Source organism: Apodemus sylvaticus, chromosome 8 (assembly GCF_947179515.1).
Source record: "Apodemus sylvaticus chromosome 8, mApoSyl1.1, whole genome shotgun sequence".
NCBI classification, from domain to species: domain Eukaryota; kingdom Metazoa; phylum Chordata; class Mammalia; order Rodentia; family Muridae; genus Apodemus; species Apodemus sylvaticus.
Genome location: NC_067479.1, coordinates 10,818,190 through 10,826,465, shown reverse-complemented (window position 1 = coordinate 10,826,465; position 8,276 = coordinate 10,818,190). Strand labels below are relative to the sequence as shown.

The window sequence follows — 8,276 nt, the reverse complement described above, 5'->3', positions numbered from 1 at the left end:
GTAACTAATATTAAAGACATATTTTAAATTATATGAAAACTTACTATGGAAGAATCTTCCCAAAACACGTATATACACGTATATAAAAATTTTAATGGAATTACAATACCTCAGTCAGAATGGCCAAAAGTCAATAAAACAAATGACAACGTGTACTGACTAGAATGTGGGGAAAGGGAAACAATTATCTATTGTTAGTAGGAATGGAAAGTAGTGCAGCTTTTATGGAAACCATGGTTCCCTGATCTACATCTCCAGGTGGGGTGCCCACAACTGTCTCAGAGAGGGCAGAACAAATACAGAACAGAAGGGTTCTGCAGTCCACCTCTTCCCTCTCGGTCATCAGATGTTGCTGTACTCCAGGATAAGGAGGGTGAAGCAGAGTCCAGAATGAAGAGTGTCCATGGAGCTCCAGTCTGGACAGGAAAGCTTAAAAAGGGCATTCTTAAAAGGAGGATTCTTAAAACAGGAGTAGGAGGTTCAGGTGACCTATGCTCGCTCTAATAAGAGCATCTGCAAGTGACAGGAGCCTGGTCAGGCAGGTAAGTCGAAAATCCATGGATGTGTGGGCTTATAGGTGAGAGAGCATTCCCTGTGTTTGTTACAGCTCAGTAAACAGAGCTAGTCTCAGATGATCCTTGGTGAAATAAATTGTGCACTTTATTCCATGTGGACATGGATGATATGAACCTTGGGGAGTGGGATGGGATTTGGGAGGTAAATACATTCTATTGGCTGAGGTCAAGATGCTGCTGATGCTCTATTTTGGGGAGGAAATATTCCACATGCTGAACTATGAGACTGACTGCTTGTAATCACCTAGTTGGGAGTCATGGTTACATGCCCCATGGCAGACATAGTACCTGGGGGAGCTAACTCTAGTCCTGCTTGTCTTGAGCTCTGAGATTTCTGACATTTGAGCTTGCTCTGCTTTGCCATATCTGAGCCAGTTCTTCTTGTGTCATGGTCCTCATGTCACACATGAAATTAGTGTTGAGGTTCCTTAAAAAGTTGAAGACAAATATACCACAAGATTCAGCTATGTCACTCTAAGGCATCACAGAACTTTATATCTACTATAAGGATACATGCTCCCCCTTGTTAGTGCTGGTCAGTTCATAGTAGCCAGAAATTGGAAAAACCTAGATGTCTATCTACTGATGAATAGATAGATAATGGAAATGTACATTTACACGATGGAATATTACTCAGCTATTAAGGAAAGTGAAATTTGCAAGTAAATTGCACAAAGCTAGAAAGGATAATCCTAAGTGATATTACCCAATCCCCAAAAGATTAATGTTGCCTGTTTTCTCTTATATGTAGACATTAGCTTTAAGCTTTAAATATGTGTGTCTCTACTTGAATAACCAGGAAGGTTAGGTAGCTAATGAGGAACTGAGTAAAAAGAGTTATCCAAGAAAGGGGTATAGAATAAATAGAGAAGGGACTAGAATAGGAGAATTCTAAAGAAGGAAACTTGAAAGTGAGAAAAGGGCTTTTGGAAACTGCTAAGGGAACCTACTGCTGTATAAGCTTCCTAAAATGAACATGTATTTGAGAAGAATTTAAATACAATGGGGAGATGGTACCCCAATCAAACATCTTGCTCTACCAAGTAAAATGTCTGGTGCCAGGAATGGGTCACATCTCCTTTAGTCGTTAGCCTTGTGGGTTCCATAGATGCCCCCAAACATCACAGACCAATGTTAAGGCAATTGGTTAGCTTCTATAACATGACAGAAGGCCCTATTGCTGAAGACACAACCTACTTGTCATCTAATCTGAAAAAATAAGACAAAAAAAGTATCCAAATAGAAGCTTCAGTCCTACTAACTAAAATTCATGATGCCGGGACTTATTTTGTTACCAGAGGATACAAGTAATCTCGAATATCACATAGTTTCAAACACTCCATTCTACAATAGTAACCTGGCTACAAGATATACAAACATGATAGTGACAGAAATGTCCTGATAATAGTTAACTGTCCTTTAGATGTAAGGCCCACTGCATGAGATAGAACCCATGTATGGCATTACTAAAGCAGCCAAGAACCTGAGAATAAATAAATATGCAGCTATGAGAAAAGACACTTTAAGTCTGATAAAAAGAACATGTCAATTTGTTCCCCTCCCCCAGCATTTGAGCTGGGCTTTTTAAAAATTTTTTTAAATTTATTTTCTATATTCTATGTTTACATTCCAAATGATGTTCCCTTTCCCTGTTCCCCCCCTCCCCATAAGTTCCCTAAGCCCTCTTCCCTCTGTCCATTCTCCCATCAACCCCCTCCTACTTCTCTGTCCTGGTGTTCCCCTATAATGCTGGAACAAGCCTTTTCAGGATCAGGGACCTCTCCTTCCTTCTTCTTGGTAGTCATTTGATATGTGAATTGTGTCTTGTGTTTTCAGAGTTTCTGAGTTAATATCCACTTATCAGTGACTATATTTCATGTGCATTCTTTTGTGACTGGGTTACCTGACTTAGGAAGATTTTTTTCCAGATCCAACCATTTACCTAAGAATTTCATGAATGCATTGTTTTTAATTGTTGAATAGCATTCCATTGTGTAAATATACTACAGTTTCTGTATCCATTCCTCCATTGAGGGACATCTAGGTTCTTTCCAGCTTCTGGCTATTATAAATAGGGCTGCTATGAACATAGTGGAGCATGTGTCCTTAGTGCATTTTGGGGAATCCTCTGGGTATATGCCCAGGAGTGGTATTGCAGGGTCCTCCAGAAGTGTTATGCCCAGTTTTCTGTGGAACAGCCAGATTCATTTCCAAAGTGGTTTTACCTACTTGCATTCCCAACAGCAGTGGAGGAGTGTTCCTCTTTCTCCATATCCTTGCCAACACCTACTGGCTCCTGAGTTTTTAATCTTAGCCATTCTATCTGGTGGAAGGTGAAATCTCAGGGTTGTTTTGATTTGCATTTCCCTAATGACTAATGATGTTGAACATTTCTTAAGGTGCTTCTCAGCCATTCCAAGTTCTTCATGTGAACATTCTTTGTTTAGCTCTGTAACCCAATTTTTAATAGGGTTATTTGGCTCTGCTTTACTCATTAGTTCTCAGCCCATGAATGTCCCTGGCCTTTTGTTCTTATAGAATGATACAGCTTTCTGCTTTCACCTGGGAGCCACCACTTGGTGTATCTGTGGATCTGGCAGACTTTTCCCAGCAGACCACCTGCCACATTTCCCAGCAGACCACCTGCCGACAGTGGAGCCAAGGAACAGCCAGAACAGTTCCAGGAACTCACCCAGGGTTCTGGGAGGAGGGGCTTGCCCAAGCTGATATATGGCCTAACTTCCATTAAAAACTTCGCCCTAACCCTTGCCCTGGCCCTTGTTTCTTTTTGCCAATTCCCCATCCATCCCTCAGCTTCTGTTACAGGAACCCAGATAGCAGTAGCTGCTGGCAGTTACAGAATGCAACACCGGTTACCTCCTACTAACACATTTATATACTAGTATAAGAAAGAGTATCTCAAACCCCAATAAAGAAGTGTCTTCTAGCAACAGATAGAAACTAATATAAAGATCTACAACATTAGAGAGTGAGAGACTTCAGAGCACTCAGTCTTATGGGAATGTCTTTATCAAATCCTCTCACTTAAGATTCAGAGATCTTTGTGGGATGGTGAATCATCTTTGGGTATATGCTTCAAGTGGTATAGCTGTGTCTTGAGGTAGAACTATGCCCAGTTTTCTGAGAGACAGCCAGATCAATCTCCAGAGTGGTTGTACATGTTTTCCCTCCCACCAGTACTGAAGCACTGTTCCCCTTGCTTCACTTCCTCGCCAGCATGTGCTACCATAGTCATTCTGATGGGTACAAAACAGAACTTCCCAGTCATGTTGGTTTGCATTTCCCTGATAACTAAGGACTTTGACCATTACTTTAAGTGCTTCTTGAACATTTGCTCAGAATTCTGTTTAGATCTGGATGCCATTTTTTTAATTGGATTATTTGTGTTTTGGTATCCTACTTATGAAGATTTTTATGAATTTTGCATATTAGCCCTTTGTCAGATGCAGGGTTAGTGAAGATCAATTCCCAATCTGTAGGCTGCCATTTTGTCGTATTGACAGTGTCCTTTGTCTTACAGAAACTTTCAGTTCCATGAGGTCTCGCTTGACAATTGTGGATCTCAGAGCATGAGCCATTGGTGTTCTGTTCAGGAAATTGCTTCCTATACCAGCACATTCAAGGGTATTTCTCACTTTTTTTCCTATGAGATTTATTTATCCTATTTTATGTTGAGTTCCTTGATCCAACTGGACTTGAGTTTTGTGCAAGATAACAAATATTGAAATATTTTCATTCTTCTATTCCTAGATATCCAGTTAGACCAGCACCATTTATTGAAAATCCTTTCTTTTTTCCATTGCCACATGTGTCATTAGACTGCCAATTACTCTCAGATTGAATTTAAACCCTAATCCACAAGATTAAACCAATAAACCAGAAACTGTTGTTGGGCCAAGACAATTCATAAGCCTTAGGTAAGAACCTATTCCTATTACTCTGTCAAATGGACGTAGTAGTAAACTCACCCATAATGACTTATTTTTATGTCCTATAGTTAAGTGCATTAGTCAAACCTGATCTTTCTTTCTGCATTGGTTGGTGAATACCATAAAGTAGTACACTTGATCAAGGTGCAGAAAATAGGACATGAAAGAATTTCAATCCTAAATGAGACTACTGTTGTCATCTGATATTTCTAAAGCTAAAGGATCATGGTGCAAGAAGAGAAAGGCACTTATAAGAGCCACTGGTTATCACAGAGTCGAAGAAAACCATGTTTATAAGCACAGCAGAGAAGTTCTACATGCAAATTAATATCAACTTATAAAGTGTGGATATGACTTCTACAGGCTCAGGGCAGAACCAGTGAGACAACTCAGCCTCCTAGGACGAAAAGTGTAGACCCTATAATTGAAAATAGAGAAACATTCAGGAACAGAACTGAAGTTAGTAAAGATTCCCAAAGAGCTGAAACCAGGGCTTGTGGATGATTAGGAATCGCTCAGCAGACAAAAGTGACTTTTCTATGTTCTTACTAAGAAGAACGGAGATTCAATTTTTGAAGATTATGCAAGTAAAAAGAAATCTTGAAAAAAATACAGATAATAAGGAGTATGTTGTTATTGAAGCAGTGGAAGGGATAAAGGGTTAAAGGGATAAAGTAATTCAATTTCACAGTACTCAGCTATGCTACAAATTTGGGAGACCACAGTATGTAAAATTTCTTGCAGATTACCCCATACATCCATACCCCAGGTAAATGGAGTGCCATGTTTATCTGTGCAAATTGGAATGTTGTTGGCCTATTTACCTATAAATGAGAAGACCCTTCTTTTACAACTGAACTATCTACATGATTTCCTCAAGTACCTGGTGAAGAATGGTAAGGAATTCTCCAACATTTTTTAGTGCCAGCCATTATAACCTGGCTCCTCCTGAGTACCATTGGAAAGCTGCGTGAGGGTAACTGCTCCTTCTTTCTTTTCTCATTTCAAAGTTTCTACCAATTTATTTAGTGGTGGACAACAGAGAGATGTGCTATAGAGTGTTTTATTGCCTAGTTGACAGAGCTGCTTTTGAGTGCTGGTGGTTCTGTTCCTTTGACACTATGGGCATTTATAATATGTGTTAATGTTCTGTGAGAAACTGCGTTATTGTTAGTGCCAAGGTTCACTTCAGTGTATATAACTGAACACTCATCTACCTGTGCTCATTTTTAAAATGGTTTAAAGAGCCCAATGTTTGCAAGTCTCCATGTTTTATTTTTCATTAGGTATTTTATCTTTGTTCAATAGTTAAAAACTTGTGCCTTGTTTTCATATATTTTGTATTTGTGTCTAATAAACATTTTAACTTGAAAGATACAATGCATCATGTAACTATAGTTTTATGGAAAAATCAAACTTGTAGGACTTGTCTTTCAGATCTTCAATAACTTTTTCTTCTAATATCACAAAAAGTAAATATAAGGTCAAGCAGCATAAATAATTAGAGTGTTGAAAGTTTTATTGGATTATGGATTATAAAATAAAATAAAAAGGAAAGAGTAATACCCTACAGAGAATTCATAAAAGTATTGAAAATTGGTTAGAATCCTAGTTTGAAAGGATAAATTGGAGTATTTATTCTTAAAGAGCTAATTTTCTCAGAAAGAATAAAGCCTTTTCTTTCTTCCATTAAATTTGTTTCCTGGTCATGAGTCTTCACCTTGGAAAGAATGCAACTGCCTTCAAAATAAAACTAAGCCCAGAATGGTGATTCTGTAGAGAAATAGAATTTAAAACTGTGTGAGTTGAAAAGCTTATGAGTAAAGGTATATTTATCTGCCAAGATCTCAGTGTTGTGTTAAATCCCTAGCATTCAGCACTGGAGATCTCAAGGGACTGTTGTAGACTTTAATCAAAAGAACATTTCACAGTTTGCTTTAAAAGGTCAAACATACTAACTTATCCTTATGTGATGGTAGTTTAGTAATGGTCTAGTAACTTGGTTTGTGGTTTGTCATGACCTAGATCATTTTGTGGCAAAAGGAAATTGATGTGAACACTTTTAGCCTTACTCAACCATTAAAAAGTGCATTTGGCAGGCTTCCATCTCAAAACCAGCACAGCTACTTATTTAAAACCAACACAGCTACCTATATTAAATCCTATAGTCTAGGATTTTATGAACAGGACAGATGTCAGAATATTAAAACGTGTATGTATATGCATATATCTATATATATTATAGGTGGCTATATGTGTATGTATGTATGTATTATATAAATTATAAACATCAAGCCGCTTCACACAGACTAGAGAAAACATGTCATATAAAAACTAGTATCTCAGGCTGAATTTAGCTCAAATGGATGTCTGAATGCCAATTATTTGAGAACAATTTTCTCTAATATGGAGAAAAGGAGTAAGTAGTGTCTCTCAGTTTCACAATTCTAGTTTATCTAAATTATCTAAGAGTTCCTTTATGAAGCTTCTAAATTCCTTGTGCAGGCAGAAAGTATTATTTGGAAGATTTATATATTGTGCATTTACTATTATGGAATCTTCTCATCATCATGTTTCATATTTGTCTGTATCATTCTCATCTGGCATTGTCTACCTTATTAGATCAATTATACTAGCATCAATATGTTGCTAGAAGAGTTTGTTTTTATTTTTAAGATATTATTAATCTCTTCCTGTAAATACATGAAATTTTTTGCTTCTCTCCATATAAATATAAGTGCATATGATTCAGTATTCTTCAGTTTCAGAAATCTACCTGGTTATAGGAACACATATTTGTGGATAAGGGAAACTTAAATTTTAATTTTTAATATATTCTATCATCAGAACTTAAGGTGTGAGCAATCACTTATAGAGATATCTTATTAAAAGCAAAGTTAATGAAAATACTGATATCACAAAAGGAAAAGAAAGAAAATGCTTTGCTTTTCAAGTAATAGTTTCATTACTGAAATGGGAAGAGTGAAGTGAATTTGGCATGTCTGGGTACATTTAACATGTGAGAGCAGATGTAGAATCTAAGATATTTATATAGAAGGCCACTGCATCAATAAATAAATCGCCACAAGTACATTAAATGATAAGAACATTATTAAACATGTTTGTTTAATTTATTGCAATACTGTATACAAAAACAAAATACTGAAGTTTTGTAGGCTTTTGTAATACTGAATTAGTTTTTATAAATATCTAGAATATGAACTTATGTCAATTCTTCAAAAAAGGCATTGTACTAGTAAAAAGATATCCACCACTCTTAAAGGTTTGTTTTCTTGAAAGTTAGAAATTAATTTCTTACCTTCTGTGTCTGTGAGTTTTAATTGATATGGGTTGGTTTCAGTCACTTCTTGAGACTTAAATATGAGAGAAGCAGTGCAGTGATTTTCTGATTTTACAAAAGGGATATTATTTTTCTTTTATACATACTTTATGATGTGGAGAGGTTTTTCATCCATGTTGTGAAAATCTACAGTTCAAAATGTTTTGTAAAATGTAATATGATACCGCAGGAAGGGGTGCCTTGGACAACCCATGGTGAAGCAGCCCCAGACTGAGGTACCAGCTGTAAGATGAGCCTAGTATATTATTTGAAGTTTATTTGGGGGCATGAGAAGGGTGGTTGAGAATTGAGTACCAGCGGAGAAATACAGGAGATGGGGGTAGACTACCCAGAGAGAGTGAAGGGGTCAGAGAGCAAGAGTGGCCAAACAGCCCTTTTATAGCAAGCCAG

The 8,276-nt window shown here is 37.2% G+C and overlaps 1 pseudogene; it reads left to right on the top strand.

Annotated features, from left to right (window-relative positions):
• The first annotated feature begins 675 nt into the window (after positions 1-675).
• Positions 676-5,499, top strand: LOC127691139 (mortality factor 4-like protein 1; annotated as a pseudogene).
• The last annotated feature ends 2,777 nt before the right edge of the window (positions 5,500-8,276 follow it).